At 39.6% G+C, this 17,963-nt stretch overlaps 1 long non-coding RNA gene across 1 annotated transcript; it reads left to right on the top strand.

Moving 5' to 3' along the window:
• The first annotated feature begins 1,057 nt into the window (after positions 1 to 1,057).
• Positions 1,058 to 17,948, top strand: LOC119150512. Its single transcript, XR_005105088.1, has 4 exons — positions 1,058 to 1,329; positions 2,785 to 2,873; positions 13,885 to 13,958; positions 14,224 to 17,948. It is a non-coding gene; the product is annotated as an uncharacterized LOC119150512 (long non-coding RNA).
• Positions 17,949 to 17,963: the final 15 nt, after the last annotated feature.

The raw sequence follows: 17,963 nt of genomic DNA on the forward strand, positions 1-17,963 counted from the left end.
GACCTGAAGCTTATTTCCCGTTCTCAAGAACAGAGCCAAGACTTTACAGCCTGCCAGATGGATTTGCAGGGAAATCTTTAGGTCAGCTAACTGGTGGGTGAGAAGAGGGGATGGAGGGCCAGGGGGTTAAGCGTGTGCATCAGTGCTTCCACCCAAAGCAGCTGCAGCCACGTATTCTTCCCAAGCCTGCCTGTGACAGCTTGGAAAGCCTGAGCCTCAGTGTGACCTCACTAAGGCAACTCTTACACCATTAGCTCACAAAGAGAAGTTATGAGAAAGAAAACACGCACGCACATGCTCACAGATGGAGGGTGGATATAGCCTTTTCCTGAATAAAAGCGAATTCCGTCAATGGAAAAAACCACACGGGAGGGTGCTGAAAGGAAGACATGGCAAGTAAAGGAATTCTATTCTTGGCGCTGGCACTACTTCACAAGGCGACTTGGCCCTTATTCTGAGAACTTAAAAACTTAATGTCAAGTGATGGGTATGAGCATGGTCTCTGTCTGACCCTCCTCCCCTAAAATGCTGCATCTATGGTCAAAAATTAAAGTCAGATAGCGATATGCACTGCATACTTGAATGCTGACCGGCTGAGGAAGAGTAACTCATTTTCCAGCAGCTTGATACATTAGTCACCAACAAAATAAAACAGCCATCAATAGGAAAAACAGCTGCTGTGCTACAGGTGAGGGCAGGATCACCAGCTTAGTGCAGAGGCATCTGTGCTGTCTAGACTGTCAGGGTAACTCAACCATTGCAGGGGTTATGAAGATAATTTTGCTGTTCAAAACTATATTGGCTCTGTTATAAACCTGTCAGAACTGTCAAGAGAGGCCTCAGGCGAAATGCTGCATTTTCCTAGGAGGCAGCTGGATTTGGTTTAACCCTCAGCTCTTCCCAGCCATCCTCATGCTCACTGACTTTTGTTCCCATTCTTTTTTGGAAAGGGACCAGGCCTTCTGTGTTTGCAGAACCTGGTACAAATTCCAAGATTGCTGAAAACTATAATAATATGCCCTTAGTTGCCATGTAACAAACTTGTATGAGAATTCACAGCTGTTCTGTTATTGTAATTCCAGCCTGTGTTGGAGCCACAAAATTTGGCTGTGCCTCAGTCTCTCCCAGGCATCTAGCCCTCTGTCAGCTCTGGAGCAGCAGTTTAAATGGGATGGCTGAGGCTGTTACTGCTGTTTAGGTAGCTCCCCCCTTCCAGTGAATTGGTTGAGACAAAAAAGGTGTCACATCCCTCATGAATCAGCTGAAGAACAGCTGTGGCGTTTAGCCTTGCTCACCAGAGTGAACTATTTTTGCTACAGGCACAACAAGGTAGGTTAATGGGAGCAGCTTAATTTCATGCCACAGCTCATCCAGCTGATTTTGCCATGGGAAGAGGAGGAGGAGGATGCCTCACATGAGCTCATCTGGTGGCAGGCTGGTAAGGGGTGACAATCTCCAGGAGGGGGTTGGTGCAGAGGGGGGGTTGTTACAAGAAACTGAGGGGGGGAATTGCTGCTGGTATAGGTGGCTGTTGAAGGTTATGTGGGTCTGCAGGCTGGGCCATATCAGGACCTTCAAGGAAGGTTTTCTTTGGCTCTGACATCCAAGGCAGCTGGCCCATTAGGCAAGTGCTGAGCAAGATTACTGTCATGTGCTTGACAGAGGAGCCTCCTTTATAACTCGGTGAATAAAGAGAGGGGAAGACCCTGCTACAATTCCCTTTTCTCCCCGTCCCTGAAGAGGCTGAGCCCCACACTGTGCAACCCCAGTAGCTCCCACCTCCCTGGACCCAGCACAGAAAATGAACATTGTGCTTGCTAGAAGCTTGGGCTTTTGTAGGTAAAGCCCAGAGCAACAGTGGAGGCGTGTGGCTAAGGGGCTTGTATCCAGCCCCCAAACTAGACCCCCAGCCTACTTTTCCTTTCTGAAAATAACTACCCAACTGCAAGATCTGTGAGAGGCTTCAGTTTTACTAGTGGAAAATTTTGGCAAAACCCTATAAAATAAATGAAGCATTCCAGCAGAGGCTGGAGCATGCACTGAATACTGCCTGGAGCCATAGAGGCTGTGGAGCTAGGCTACCATGTCAAGCTTACCAGTCACAAATCATAGGGAGAAGCACTTATCCACAGGAGGTGGAGAGAAGAAGGAAGGGTCAAGCACTGTAGCAGACATGAAAGGTTTTATGTTTAATTTTCTGGAAAGATTTTCTTCAAAATATGGTTTTGCCAAGTATCTTGTTTCCCAATTCAAACTGCTGTTATTTTTTTCCCATCAAATTAATTTCACTTATGCTGGTTTGTCAGGAGGGAAAATCCAAATCTCAACTTATTTTATATGAGGGAAAAGATGAATTAAAGAAATGCTGTTGACTATACAGTTACACCTGTGCGACAGCCATAAAATTGCAATAGGTATATGGAAAACGTGCTCGGTAACACAGAAAAGGCAAAACAGGGGTTATTCTATGCTAGACATATCTCCTAATTTTAAAATCAGGTGGCACTTTCTGCTAATTCTTAGCATAGGAAGTTTTGTGTTTTGGGGTTTTTTGGATGCATTTCAGTTCCATATAAATGAGATCCACACACTTTTGGTAAGGCTATGATTTATGATCTTCTATTAGTGAATTATATGTTAATTGCAATACTGTGTGACAAGCTATAATACAGCACCTTATGGCACGTTACAAAAAACAGAGCATGGAGGTGCAGCAGGGAGCACTTTGCCAGCGCATGGAGAAAGTAAATCTGTAATAATTCATAATATTTTTTTATGCACAAGATCCAGAGCTGGCCAATGGTAATATGCAGAGTGGACACCCTACATGTATTTTTCATCAAAGAGAACAAGAAGTGAGGAAAATGAAGAAGGTGAGTAGTTAGAAAAGATGTAATTTATCAAAACGTCTCTCCAAAGTGCTGTAAATAAGCCAGCAGAGTTCCTGCAGGCTGAGGCTGTGATGCCTTTTTCAGAGCCTTCTCTTCCCATTAAAGCCTGTCTTGAAACAGTAGTGGCTTTAGGATTATGGCTTATTACTCACACAGAGCTCAAGAAATGTGTTTGGATTCTCATTTGGAGGAATAAGCCTGTCTTAAAGTTAGTCTTGACTTCCTGCATTTCCTGTCTAACTTGTCTATTGAGTCATTAGGTGATGACCTCATTTGGTAATTCAGGAAAAACTGTGGAAGAAGACTCCAGCAGTAAGCTCCTCTGCTCCTTCCACAGCTGTTTCCAAAGCACTCTGTTTATGAAACACACAAAACCTATACACACACACACACACACCATATGCTGCTGAAACACAGCCTCCAGTGAGGAGGGGAAGAGCCAAAACTACACAGTTTCTAAAACAAAGGGAGAAAAAGGGAAGAAAGTGATACATGGCAATGGAGTGAGGCTCTTGTTATTAAAAGTGCCACGTGACCGTGCTTCAAGGCATCCTTCAACACTTAGCATGAGGTGGGACAGAGGAGAATGAGGACGAATGGCTGAAACACAGTTATAGGAAAAAATCCACCTCAACATGTGCAACAGAAACCACACATCCTGACTGCTTGTTGATAATTATTTTCTTGGTGCAGCAATCCACAGCTTGGTAGCTAAAGCAAATACTTCTTTAATAGGTAATTACTTCTTAGTTCTCCTCGTACTTATACAGAGACACAGAAACTGTGTCCTACTCCATCTTTTCTGTGTAACTGGAGCCAAAGCTTAAAATGCAGTATTAGGGAAGGGTTGAATAGTTTCTTTGAAAGCACTTTGGCAAACTCAAACTAGGAAAAGACACAGCACCAAGCCACTAGCCAATTTTGTAGAGTCACAAAAAATAGTTTTGAGAATTACTTACCCATCAGCAGATTTATCTATGAATCACAGCAGAATTTTACTGAAGTAAGTAAGAAAATACTAAATCAAGGTTTCCTTCAGTATGTTTGCAGACAGAAGAGCAAGAGTACAACATAACTTGTCTATGCACGAGCTGTGAAGCTCAGTAGGTTATTGCTGGTAAACTCTTCAGAGGATGTAACAGTCAAGGTAAGAGGTGAGAGAGTCATGCTGCAGACTGATTCTTTTATGCTGTATGTGTTATCTATCTGTTAAGAAACCTTTGGGTTCTGAGATTAATACAATAAGGAGTACAGATAGCAGTGACAGCACCTATATTCAGGACATTTGAAAAGAAAATCCTTTGGACAGGCCAGTATTTTTCTCTACACATGTATTTTCTGACCCTTCAACTAGGTCCATGAGTACTCTTCATTGTATTTATGTAGTTATCAAAGTTAGTGTCACACTGAAGTCTGCAACACTACCTTAATCAATAACTGTATGAGATTTTTTTGAGCAATGCTGGATTATTCAAATAATAAAAATAGGTGCTTCAAAGTTATTCTTGGTCTAGTTCTGGGACATTAGAGGAAATAAATGAGATGATTAACAAAAAAACATCTACAGCAGGCCAGAATTCAAGGCTCAGACAGATCTCAGTGCTCAAAATATAAGTGTCTTTCCAGCTAATGAATCTGGCCCCATTTCTGTTTTACTAATTTTAAACAAGAGAATAATTGAACAGTGATTCCAAAACTGTAGAAGTGAAGTTCGAACAAATCCTGGTGCTTTGTGGGATTTGAAGGGAACATGCTAAATTTAATCAGCCTAAGCATCTTGTGTCATGGTTGCTAGTACACCTGAATACTTACGTCTACCAGTAAAGGAATCAGTGATATAAAAATCATGCTCAGAATCACACTTAATAATACTTTTATTTATACACATTTTCTTATTTCTGTCATATTCTCAGGAGTGCACCAGTTTTGGCTCCAGAATAAATTGCTGAAGATCTCTTTATTTAATTTTGACTATCAAGTGGGAACTCAGCATTTTATAAAAAACTATTTTTATAAAATACTGGAAAGAGATGTTTTCTTCATAACTAACTCCTTGATTACTTTGCACCAGAAGTCATGATTGCATTGCAAGAGAACACAAAGGAAATTATACATGTTGGAGGTCTTTCTCCTGACTAAAATTTTAATCATCTTCTTGACGTCATGGAACTTTACAAAGGTTTAATCAATGTCAGCTCCTGCCTTTTTCTTCTTAACCCTGTTTGCTTCACATCTGGGTTTAATCTCTGGTTAAACAAATCAGAATTTATGGAGCTTACCACACGAATTGAGAAGCTTCTTCTCTTATCTCCTTGTCTGCATATGAAGTATTTGCTAATAGAGCTGGTGCTCATCTATCACCCTTATTCCCTATGCCCTCTAAACAAATAAAGACATAAAACCAAAGGCAAAAAATTTCCATGTAATAGCTAGTCCTGTGTATCTTGTGGGTTTTGGAATAAGAAACATTAAAAAAAAAAAACCAAAACGTTGGCCAGGTTTTTTCAGGAAGAGTGAAGAGGGCTCTCATGAGTGCCTGAGCATTGTTCAAGAGGGATAAATGCAGAATACTCCGTTTGAACAGCAATAATCAGCTGCACAAATACAGGACAGAAAACAAGTGGCTGGTGGCATTTCTTCTTACAGGAATCTATGAGATATACTGAATCACAAGCTAAACATGAGTCAACACTATCATGCTGTTGTGAAAAAAGCAAACACCACATTGGGGTTTCTAAACAGGAGCAGAGCTTGCAAGATGTGTGAAACAAGCCGTCTGCCGTACTCAACAATGGTATGGCTTCAGCTGCAGTAGTGTGTGTAGTTCAGGCACTGCACTCCAAGAAGAATATGAACTAGATGAGAATTCAGAGAGTAATGACGATGAGCAAAGGTTTAGACTGTGCCCTATGACAAAAGATGCAAGAATTGAGGCGGTTTAGCCTCAAGAAAAAAAGGCTGGAAAAGGGACATGATATCCCTGACATACAAAAGGCTCTTTGAAAAGGAGAGGGAAGAATCTTTGCTTGTTTACATTGGCTATTATGAGAGGTAATGGGCTTAAATTACAGCAAGAAAACACTAGGAAAGCTTCCTATATGAAAAAGATGATAAAATGCTGTGATAACTTGCCTGGAAAGTTCTGGAGTGTCCATCTCTGGAAGATGAGTCTAAATTAACCCTGCCATGAGGCAAGGGGAAGATTTCTGGAGGCCCTTTCCCAGTCCTTGTTTCCTTTGGTTCTATGTTTTCTATTAAAACATCTTTGTTCCTTAGACATGGAAACATTTTCCTTGGTAGTGAAAGTTCTTAGATTATACTGCTGAACCGCACACACTTGTGTAATCACAGTGAAGGTGATGCAAATCTGTGGAGGGCATATGGGATCTTCTTATATTCTTCTTTTCTCTGAAGAAAAAGATAAGCCCAATAGATCATTGTAACATAGGGTGAGATGTGTTCCAGGAAAGCTTCCCGAATACTGACAGTCGTCACCACGCTGGGACTTCAACACTGGGGTGCGCTAGCCCCACTGCTTCTCCCGTCCTGTCTCTGTGCTCAGCTTCCTATATTTTTCATTTGCAACAGTGCCTCAATCAAGTTTACCACTCAAATACTTCTACATGTGTGCATGAGTGGAGCAAAAGTTGTGAGGGGTACCTGAGAAAAGGTTTGTGACACCATATGCTCAACTCCTACTGTCATGTCCAGCCCCTCTATGCCAAACCGACAAACCGTCTTTAAAACAGAATATTAATGCCAATGTGCCACAGAATACTTAAGTATTAGACAGGGGCTTTCTAGACCCTGCCCACCACCTCATAATGTGCTTCATCTGAAATATGGAGCCTCTCTATTTGGATTCTTGAATTATTCAGAAAGAAACACAACAACACAACTGTTATCAGATTAACTATGGCTGAGATGTACCAGACTAGTTAATATTTTACAGAGCAACAAACAGGGAATGAATTCATGAGCAGTGCAGATTATCTAAATGGTTTCCAGCAGCTCTATCAAAAACTCAACCTTTTCCACAGTCACCCCAGACCTCTACAACTCTCTGTCTGGCTTCTGGTTTGGTATCTGCCTAGTTCCTCAACTATATTATATATCATAATATTTTTTCCCCACTTTTCTATTTCTAAGAGGAATTTCATCCTCTGTTACTTGCTATAAAGTAGAGACACTGTGGGTTAAGTTTTATTGCCATGTGTGTTTGCCTGCGTGTGCATCTAATGCCTAAAATCTCTTTACAATCACTAGGCTGAAAACACGCAGGTTAACTGAAACCAGGTTTTCTTCACATGTCGCTACTTACCACACACAAAAGATGTACAGGCTACCTTACTTTCATGCAGTTACTTTCATAGGTCTGCTTTCAAAAAGTTTATATGGATGCAAGTGTGTGGGTGTGGTTTCAAAACAGCATGAGGTGGTTTAAATCCATGCTGCTGCTGGCAGTGTTAATGCCTGAAACTAACCTGACAGACCCCAGGTCCACGATCCAGCTGATCTCCCAGGAGGTCGGCAGAGCCCCTACAACTGGGGAAACATCTCTGATCACTTGGCCACACATGCAAGTGAATCCTATGATTAAGGCAAATTTTATAACTTTGTTGAAGAAGTAAAGTTGAAGAACAAAGTTATGCTCTGACTTTCCAAGGGTCAAATGGCAACTACGATTGCTGGACCATGAAAAAGGCATTGTTGGTATCACTTAAGACACTTGGAAACTCAAAAAGGACTAACCAAAAGCTAATATTCTGACAGTATTTTGAAAGAGTAAATGAATTAACAAAGGTAAACACACACCTTCCAACCTGACATCAGTAATGGTAGGACATACCAAGAACTTGATTAACGGAGCTTAAAAGGAGATTAATATTGATGCTAACGCATTTGCTGAAAATATATCTTGTCTATCAGAGTGTTTAATATGATTACCATTCAGGATTAAACAGGTATTGTTATTAACATGTTAAAGCTTCCACTTAATCTGTCAGATGTCTGCCTTGGTTACACAGCATTTTGACTATAGGAGCTAGAAAAATGCACTAGCTTATAAGCAGATCTCAAAAAAGCTCTTGAAAATTGGGAAATCACCACCAAGGAATTGTACTTCTAATTCAGTTCTGTATAGCCATGTGTCTAGGCCTGTGCTATTTTTAGCACAGCATTTTAACCAACAATCTAGAAGAAAAACATCCATCTTCCCCACCATAAATTTATCACTGAGAAAGCCTGCAGATTTCTCAGGGAACAGTGATAAAAAGTGAAGGGCAGGTCACTGGTACTTGGTGATGTGAAGGTGAGAACATACAGTGGTAACATAACAGCCACGTAAAAAGCCCGACTAGAGCTATAATTACAGGAGATGATCCTGGGCCTTGTCTTGTAGAAGAACATGAGAATAATCATATTATGGTAGCCACCGTGTGTGGCCAGTCATCAAAAAAGGTTAATACAATCCTTGGACATGTGTACAGGGAAAATAATTTTCATCTGACTTCTGCACCTGGCACTGGAATGGCTGCTTTTATGTTCAGCTTAATGCATACAGTTCAGGATTATGTTGCATCTTGGAGGAAGTTCAAAGAATTGCCAAGAAAATGAGTCAAGTATTGGAGGGTGGGGGTGGAGAGAGAGAGGTATATTCCAAGAACTCAGCTTATATATCTTACTTAGGACACGGATAATAGATAACTAAACTACTCTTTTTAAATCCTTCATAATTTAGGCAGGAATTGTTGATAAAGGGTTCTTCAGTCCAGTAGATAAATGTATGACAAAGTCTGATAGGTAGTTATTGGAACTAAATGAAGCAAGACTATACACAAAGATATTTTTTTGTTTGGTGAAGGTAACGCATGCAGGATTTCTTGAAGGTGAAGGTAATGAATTCAGAAACAGAACAAGAATTTGTTAAATGCAACAGTGGATTTTCTCTCTCCAGGAGTTTTCAAATCAAGATTGTATGGTTTTTGAAAAGTGATCTTTAGTTCAACCCCTTAGTGTCAATGAAATCTTCACAGCTGTTCTATGGTAAGATAACTTGACCTATTTGAAATCTAGCAAGAAGAAAATGGAAGAAAGAGATGGAAGAAAGGAGAAAAAAAAGGAAGAATGAAAAGAAATACAGAGTTTTATTGCATAAAGACCTTGTTTTGATAAAGGTCTCTCTATCTACTACAGTTTTGATGGTATCTTCCATTCCCTTTCTTGAGCCAACATGCAACATTGTTATACACGTCAAAGAGCAGAAAGAGTTCAAGCACACAGCTAGCTGCATTAGATGGGCTCGCCACTTGTGCCCTGCTGGTATAATCTGAGGTGTGATTTGGCATTCTCTCCCAGTCATGGCTCCAGAGGGAGACTATCACTCTCCTACTGCCCAGATACACTCACGTCTGAAAGCTGAGAGGAAACAAAGAATGTTTTGCCTTCACGTATTAGAATGACCTTGGGATCATCCAGAACTGGACATACATCATTTAACATTTCGATTTTCTCATGCCAGCTGCAGAGACTGAGGCTGGCCTGGCGTGTGAAAATACATGGGTTGGACAGACAAACTGAAGGGAGAAGTTCTATGTCTTTCCTACTTAACAGCCTGTGGCTACTCAAATATGAAAGATGGTACAAGTGTTGATTTCATACAAAGAGCAAAACATGTTTGTTTTGTGTAAGACTATTTCTCTTTCAGACAAAACCAGCAAATATAAGCTGTCCAGGGGAAAATGTAGTCTTTTTCCATTCATGACAATCCTGTTTATCACCTTTTAAACACACAAGTCCACACACAGTCACAGCCATATGCTCTGTTCCTTTTCTCTGACAGCTTCAGTGTGGCTGTTTTGCAGTTGCATTGCGTGAACTCCTCACAAGCCACAGAACCATTAGCTGAAATACAGAAGCATTAACATCCTTTCACAGAAGGAAGATTAGGGAAGGAATTAAAAGACAGGTACCATGCTTTGATGCTCACGATGCAAGACTATCTCTTGCATCCCTAGAAAAGACCACTCAACTAGTCTGGTTGTCTCACAGACACTAACATTTAGAAGACACACAAAACTGAATAATGGTCAAGATGAAAATTCTCCCTACAAGTGGAACCAGAAAAAAAGAAAGAAAGCCTCCTGAAACAGCTATTCCCTTGAAGTTCTGGTCCATCACTCTCAGATATAAATTCTCTTCAACTACAACTGTAATTCTTCACATGTTCACCTTAACATCTGTTTTGTTCCTATCCACAGATTTCTCTTTATAATATTCTTGCTACTTTCAAACACATATCCTCCCTGATGGCACTGGATTCACCAAAGTGTAGTGAGGCGCACAGAATCTTGCTGTAGCTAGAGTGGAACAAACACAAATCTCACTGCTCTGACTTCCAAGCTAAGCCCCAGTAATGAATCAGCAGAATACCCCCTGCCCCTCTGAGTCCTGAAGCTGATCTGCTGTCATCCCCCCCAGCTCCTCCCTTCCAGCTTTCCTCTTTTCTGAATCTTCCAGATAACTCCCAGCAGCTGTCTCTGCCTGCCTACACATGGAAACTTTGCCCTACGTAGAAAGCAAAACGTTTAATGGAGCCATGGTAGAAAAGACAAGTCAGTTTTAACCTAAAAGTAGCAGACGCTTTGTAGCCCTGTATTTTTGAACTACTCTGTAAGCTCAAAGAATCTTGGGTATTAAAGTTTGCTTTGGTTTGCCCTCTATGAGACATCAAATCTCACTATACTGTATTAGCGACAGCTGCTATTCCTGGCCTTATTCCACTCTCAAAATGTTTTCTGTCTTGAACCATATGTTTCACATATAGTTATTTAAAGAGTTTCACTAGCTAAGCCTGTTGAGATGAATCATCCCTCCTGCAAAGGTGTCGTGGGATATGCAGCAGAGTAATAAGAACATTAACTTGGTTACATAGCATAAATAAAATCATACATGTCAGTTGTGCATTGCTGTGATAGAAAGTGATGCAAATTAAAAGAAATCCTAACTGATGTGGAATAAGCTTTCCCAGCCCGGATTACCTAAGAGGCAGGGAAGATGTATCTTTAAACTACAATAGAATTAGGCTGGGTTTGTGCATATTAATTGCAGAGGCAGTGTCAAACACATCTCTGGATTTAACTGCTGATGTCTACAAGATTCTGAACTATTGTTTCTCTTCCTGCTCCAAAACTGCCAATTTTGCTGGCTTAGGGGGAAATAACCATAAAAACTTTATCTCAATCCCTCATTCAAGATGGCTTTTCCTGAAGATCTCTTATTCAATTTAACTGTTACCTACAAAGGATTTTAGAACATCTCCAGTGCAGTTTATAGTAAAGAAGCTTTTATGCATGCTTGTCCTTTGGCAGTATGAACCGATACGTACGAATAGATTTCTATTTTCTTCATGTCTACCTTTTATTCTTGCTCTCACCACATCTTACTTACTATGAAAGATGTAAACTTTATGCCAGAGCAGAACTCCAGCTTCTCTTCCAACATAAGCATCCAAATCAGCTGACAAGAGCATCATGCTCCTCCTCACACCTAGGTCTGTCCCAGGCAATCTGGAATGCCTTCCTTCAAGGGGCTACTGCATGTTCAGCCACAGTGGAAGGACTTCCCTACATCAACTCCAAGATGGTCTCTGGGCTGGTGGCAAAAGCACTTTCAACAAAGGTGGCAGATGTGTATCCTGATCTTTTTTTGTGGGCTATGATTACTGATGTAGCATATATGATAGGTATCCATCTCCACTTCTAACTGTGAAACTTTGAAAGAGAGATCATAAGCGATCTTCATGCAGAACTTGGGATGTATGACAGCTCCTCCCATTTCCTGATAAGGTGCTCTCCAGCTCTAGGTGCTTTTTTCTCTGAATTTCTGAGAACATGGTTATGCAGTTACTTCAGTTCACTATAAATATACAATGCTCCATGAAGGGGCAATCCTACCCACCTTTGCACCCTTGGACATTGCTGCTTCTTTGTAAGAACACTCACTCTTTTTGCTTCCTCAATACTAGTTTTCAGACAGATAACGTTCTTTGGCCTGATTCAAAGGATTGCTGTGTACACACTAGAAGCAGGACACAGAAAGCAGCAGGGAAAAGGCAGTGGCTTACTGGAGAGGAGGAGAAAAGACAAGGCCAATCTTTTCTGGCAGCAGTGCAGACATCTGCTTGATTAAAGTAACCCCATAACAATGGCCTAGGATGCCTTCTTATGCAGTCTAGGAAGTTTAGAACAAAGGCTAACCTAGCATTCTGGATTAATAAGGCTGGATTTAAAGTCTGGTCAAGCTAAGGCAAAAGGTCCTTTTCTAGATCTCTCCTTCATATGTTGTGAGTGCTAGACAACATCACTAGAATGCATTGGTTTGATCCTTTACCTGCCTCTTTATCCAAGAAATGTCACCTTTCCTAGACATTTTTGGAATGCCCAGCTTTAATGCAATGTATTCAAAGAAAGACAGCTTGTGAATTTCAAACACCGAACAATTACAAATAATGTTTTGTTTGAAAAAATACAGTCACTAAGGAAAAAAAGAAAAGAAGATATATTTCTGACTGAAAACAAATCTGCGAGACTTAACCATTTTCCAGCAAAATGAGTCCACTTTCAGCAGGCCACTTGCACACAAACAAAAAAGACATACGCACACACCCCACAATCTGTCATTCTTACCATCTTTTTCAGGGGTTGTTTTACCTCAGAGTAGCTGCAACAGATGCTTTGTGAGCCAGAATCTCTGGTCCATTCAAGCCAGGTTCTAGGCAAGCCTGGTGGGTAGAGCCAGGGTAGGTCTGAATGACACTCAAAGTCCCCAGGTGCTGCAACTGCTCAGGATACAGGCCAGCCCCTTGATTAAAGAACAGCTGGCTGATGCCTGGTTTCCCACAGTCCTGAAGTCCAAACATTAAATCTGCCCTGAAAAAAAACCAACAGAAAGTGTGTTCTTTCAGAAGAGTTCTATGATAAGTAATGGATTCTCCTGCAGCACAACTGGAATAGACTACTCAATGTACAATGCCACATCTATTTTTGGAAAATCACAGATGGAGCCAATTGAGTGATCTCACTGGCTAGTAATTTCTTTGAAATACTTTATCACATACATGAAAATACACTGCATTACATCACTTCAGAAGTCATCTTTGTTTTCTTTTTAATTAAGTTATAGTATTTTCCTTGATGTTTAAACTTCAGTATGTGTGACTTCAGTGGCATCATAGAAACCATTGGAAATAACTCTTTTTGTACCTACATACTCATGTAGTTGCCCAGCACTGCAGAAGATAATTATATATATGCAATATTTAGAGGTTGACCGACAGGTATTTAGGAATTATAGAAGATGCCTAAGGCTATTTCAACCTCTTCATCTCCAACACACATACAAGCATACACACATTCACATCTGAAATCAATATCACATATGGGAGACTGAAGCCTTCCAAACTGAAATTAGTGGCATTTAAATAAGAAACCCACAAAACCAAATCAAGAATTAATGCTGATTGCTAGAGCGTGCCAGCATTTCACAACAGATATAAATGTGGTATGTTTAACATTTTTGTGCTCATTCTCCTGCAGGGGCAGCTGAGGAATGTTCAGACGATCTCAACCACAGCCATATTAGGATAGCATTAGGTACACGTCTCAATTGCAGAAGCAGTTTTATAAGTTATACTCCAGACAATGGAGGCGTAGACATATAACTCACTGAGCTGATGCATTCTTGTGCGTCGTCCATTCATTTAGTATTGTACAGAATAAACATGCATCTTTGGTCTCCTGCTGAAATGCAACTGTTTTCCAAGAATATTGTTTTATCACCCAAAGCTAGAGGCAAGCAGAACTTTCAGGGCCAGGAGAGAGGGGTAATGAGATGAATGTTTGTTCCTGGAGTTAGGGCTGGGGTGAGTTCTAACTGGTTGGACATCCTTCCTGCTGGCTTTCACACATCTCTGTTATTCTATCCCCCTGTTTAGGTTTTCTGCTGCTGAACCTAAAATACATCAAGAGAGACAGTGATGTTCCTAGACCTCCTAAAAGATGAGTAATGGTAAGTTTATAGTCATCCTTACAAACTGAATTTTTGGGGTTTATGTGTTTATGCCATTCCTTTCTGACCATCTGTGACCCATTGGAAAGTAATTTTCAAGGTGCTTTCAGATGATTTCAGGAATGCTGTCTCCTTGTTACAGTGCAGGATTTGGATTCAAGGTACCCAAGTGCTGTTTTTGACTCTGACACTGGTTAACAAGAGAGCAGCAGCTAATCCTTTCAGCCCCAATCTTACAATTGTTTTATGCTTGTTTTTAAATGAGGATGAAGACAGTACTGCTGACCTCTGTTGCTTTGAGATCTGCTGCTGAAAACTATAACAGCTAGAATTGAACTGACTGCAACTCAGAAGTTACTTCCATTACAATTGTATGTGTCACAGTTACCATATTCTGTCAAGCTGGTAAATACTCCAGAAAACTTGCATCCTTAAGGAGATAAGAAGGTATGGCATAATACAACACATTAGGCAAAATACGATCATGATGCGATAACTTCATCTACCTGCCATGTCTGAAGGCTTCTAGTAGCACCCTGAGTAGGCAAGTCCAGCTCATTCATCTTTTCTGACTAAATGTATTTGTGACTGACTGGTAAGTGGTCTCTTCCTAGATACCAGGTCTCTAGAAGCACAAAGTAAATGCGAGTAACACAAATACTATGAACTCATCAGCACACAGGAAGTATAAAGTTCCAAATTTCAGCTCAGAAGGATATAAGTTTAAAATGCCCTTTAATCTTTAAGTACTTTTAATGTGCATATCTAATCATAATCTCCCTGATTGCTTATAGCTTGTGTACAGCTACAGTAGGTACTCTTCAGTGGATTTGTTATTTAGATCTCTAGAAAGGAGTAGGAATGGATCAGAAAGATAGGGCTGAAAACTCAACTTCAAAGTATTCGAAATTATTTAAAGATGATTGATATAAAAAGGAAAAATCAATTTCCTCATAAACATAGAAAGAATAACTGATTTGAAATTCTCTAAAACCACACTACAATTCTGGAAATATTAATAGAGCAGGGATAGGAAGAGGCCCAGACCTTACAAAGAATTAACAGCTATGACTGTGAGCAAAACTAATGCTTCTATTCAGTGGCCCACACAAAGACAATATGCAATGAAAAATTGGGATTGAGCCATTACCACCCTGCGAGATTTTCTTGCTGGTCTGAAGAGTGAAATGAAAACCTGAATGAAAATAGAATGCTGCTACTTATAATGTTGATGCTAAATATGCTGAGCTTCAACTCAGTTGCATTCAGCAACTAGCATCCTATGATCCCAAGTGGGCATGACCTACTGCAGATATTTGTTTAATATAAAATCTTGAGGAGATTCTAGAATTCATTGCTAAGTTTTCAGAACAGACCTAGAAGTTACAACTAACGTACAGAGTTTACTTGCGCTTCACATCTTTGCCAGATAGTGGCATTTAATTTTTAAACTGAAAATGAAATTTCGCCAGAAAACTTTACTGAGTCCTTAATCAATCTATTCAAGGAAAGTTACTTTTAGCAATAACATTGAATCTCCCCTGCTGCAGCACTTTCATTACTTCTTTTCCAATCTATAGTTTCTATTTTCTTCTTTGCAGAAACATTGCTCGTGGTTATGGGCTGACATCCCATCTTCCCTTAGCCTTCTCTTTAGACTAAACAATGCCAATTCCTTCCACCCTACCTCATGCTCCCTTCTAGACTGTTGCTCATTCTTTTTAGCCCTTTCTGGATTGTCTCCAGCACATCTACGTTTTTCTTAAAGTATGGTGCCCAAAACAGTACTCCTTGACACTCACCAATGTCATGGAGAGCACAATTACTTTACACACCTTGCACAGAATATTTGTACTCCAGGATCACTGTTTTGTTTCAGTTTGGCAATACTTGGTTAGTACAGGGAGCTTCTTTATTTATTAAACTGAAAAGGTATATTTGGAGACAATCTTTCTTTGTGAAAGCTAGGTTTCAGGTATAGTGTTGTGATCAGGGTCTTAAGGCCAGAAAGTTGTAAAAATTTGTTTTACTTTATTACAGGGCACACTAGAAAACCAGGAGTTAGCTCTGATTTACTGTAAAAAATGGTCCCTATTTACATGGTTTTCAGAGATGTATGGCAACTGTCCTATTTTGTGCTTTAATAAAATAGCAACAAATACTACCTAGCTTTCTAGACAGACACAGGTAGGGAGTTGAGAAGAGCTTTGCCTATGAGTATCAGGGATATGCACACTATTACAAAGTATAAAGCCTTGTTACCTTTATGTACCTTTGAGCTGAAACGCTGTTTCATTAAAGTTAATTGCATTAGAGTTAACTCAGATTTCACCATTAGCGGTAAGGCTTTCTAGGTAGCAATTTGTTGTTTACTACAAGTCTAAAAAAAGAGTCTTAGTTAACACTCTGTAGACACTAATGTGTAAATGTGTATCCTAATAATTTTTCAATAACTGATTACCCCCCCCCCCCCCCCCATTACTTCATTGTGTTTCCTTAAATTGCATAATAATTAACAAAGAGAATTTGGTACAAATCTTATTGGGACTTGCTAACAAAACATGAGGGTTAATCCCTGGTCTGAGAGAAGGTAGGAAGGATGTAGAACAGTACTAATGCTCCAATTGTAGATAACTTACTCCTTATTCTTCCACAGTTTTCTTGCATGGTATGAGCGAGTGACTTAACTATCATACGTCTCCTTGTTTTTCATGAGCTAGTTAAGAGAAACATTCTTATATTCCTTCCAAAGTAAACTTTTTTTTTTGTTTATTGTTGGACAAATTTCTGTCCAACAATAAAGACCAAGCAACTCTGTTGGTTATCTTCACGTTAAAGTAGATTATACCCACTTTGGTTTCAAGAATTCATTAAATTCAGGGTTGCAGTAACATTAAAATCCTATGCTCTGGTCAGTATTTTTAAACCAAATTTCAATTAACTTTAAAGAAGAAAAAAAAAAGTAAAAGCACACCCACTGGCAGAGCTTAGCTGAATCAATAAAAAGCACAAATAAATACCACCATATCTGTACCAGTGTGAGTTTTGCATACTCAGTTTCTGTTGTTAAAATATGGTTTAAAACACAAAGCTTTTAAAGCTTTGGGTAACAGATAAGTTATGGTAGTCAAAGTTTTAAGACAAGTACAGATAATTTATCTTTTTTAGTGATTTGGCTGCCATTCTGGTATTTCCTCAGCAGAAATAACATGTAAGGCTTCCCTTTGTTGCCCTAGCCCTCCATTTTAAATTTATTCCTATATTAAACCACCAAAATTTGTTTTGTTTCTTATCTGCTTTTTAAGCCAGCAGTGACAAGTGGAAAGAAGGAATTTTGTGAAATTTCTGGAAAAGTTAAAACAGTCTGCAGTAGCAATTTTCCAGAAATGAAGGATTGTTTGGCATGTCTTCAATGCAGTCCACAGAAGATTTTTGTAATTTCCTAGGGTATAGATTATTATTCTAATCTTGTTTACCCAGCCTTGAAGTTCATTCACTAATGTAATTGTATCCAAAGCAAAAACACTGCCTATTGAACTCTACAGCTATTAATTTCTGTTTTCATTCACTCTTTTCTTTCAAGTTGTAGACTTGCTTAGTAGTGCTGGTCCAAAATTGTAATAATAATTTCAGATATACTTATTCTAGCTTTCCTCTGTTATAGAAAAAGAATAAAATTTGTCTGCAGTCCCACATTTATTTTCGCGTGCAGAGTCATACAGCTATAATAAACACTAAGAGACTCCCAGACCAGATGCCAGAGAAAGTTCCATTGTACTCAAGACTCACTGCCTTCTGTGAATCAACATAGGGGTTTAAGAACACCAGTCCAACACACCGAATTTGTTTCATGTTTGCCCAGTACCAAGTGTAATAGGTCTTTGACCTCTGGATAATATTTGAGGAACAGCAATAAATACTGTTAACTCTTCTGTATTAAATATTACATGCAACATTTCAAGAACAGAAAAGTTAACAATGAAAGGTTTTCTTCTCATCTATTTC

The sequence above is a fragment of the Falco rusticolus genome, chromosome 6 (genome assembly GCF_015220075.1).
Source record: "Falco rusticolus isolate bFalRus1 chromosome 6, bFalRus1.pri, whole genome shotgun sequence".
Classification (NCBI taxonomy): Eukaryota; Metazoa; Chordata; class Aves; order Falconiformes; family Falconidae; genus Falco; species Falco rusticolus.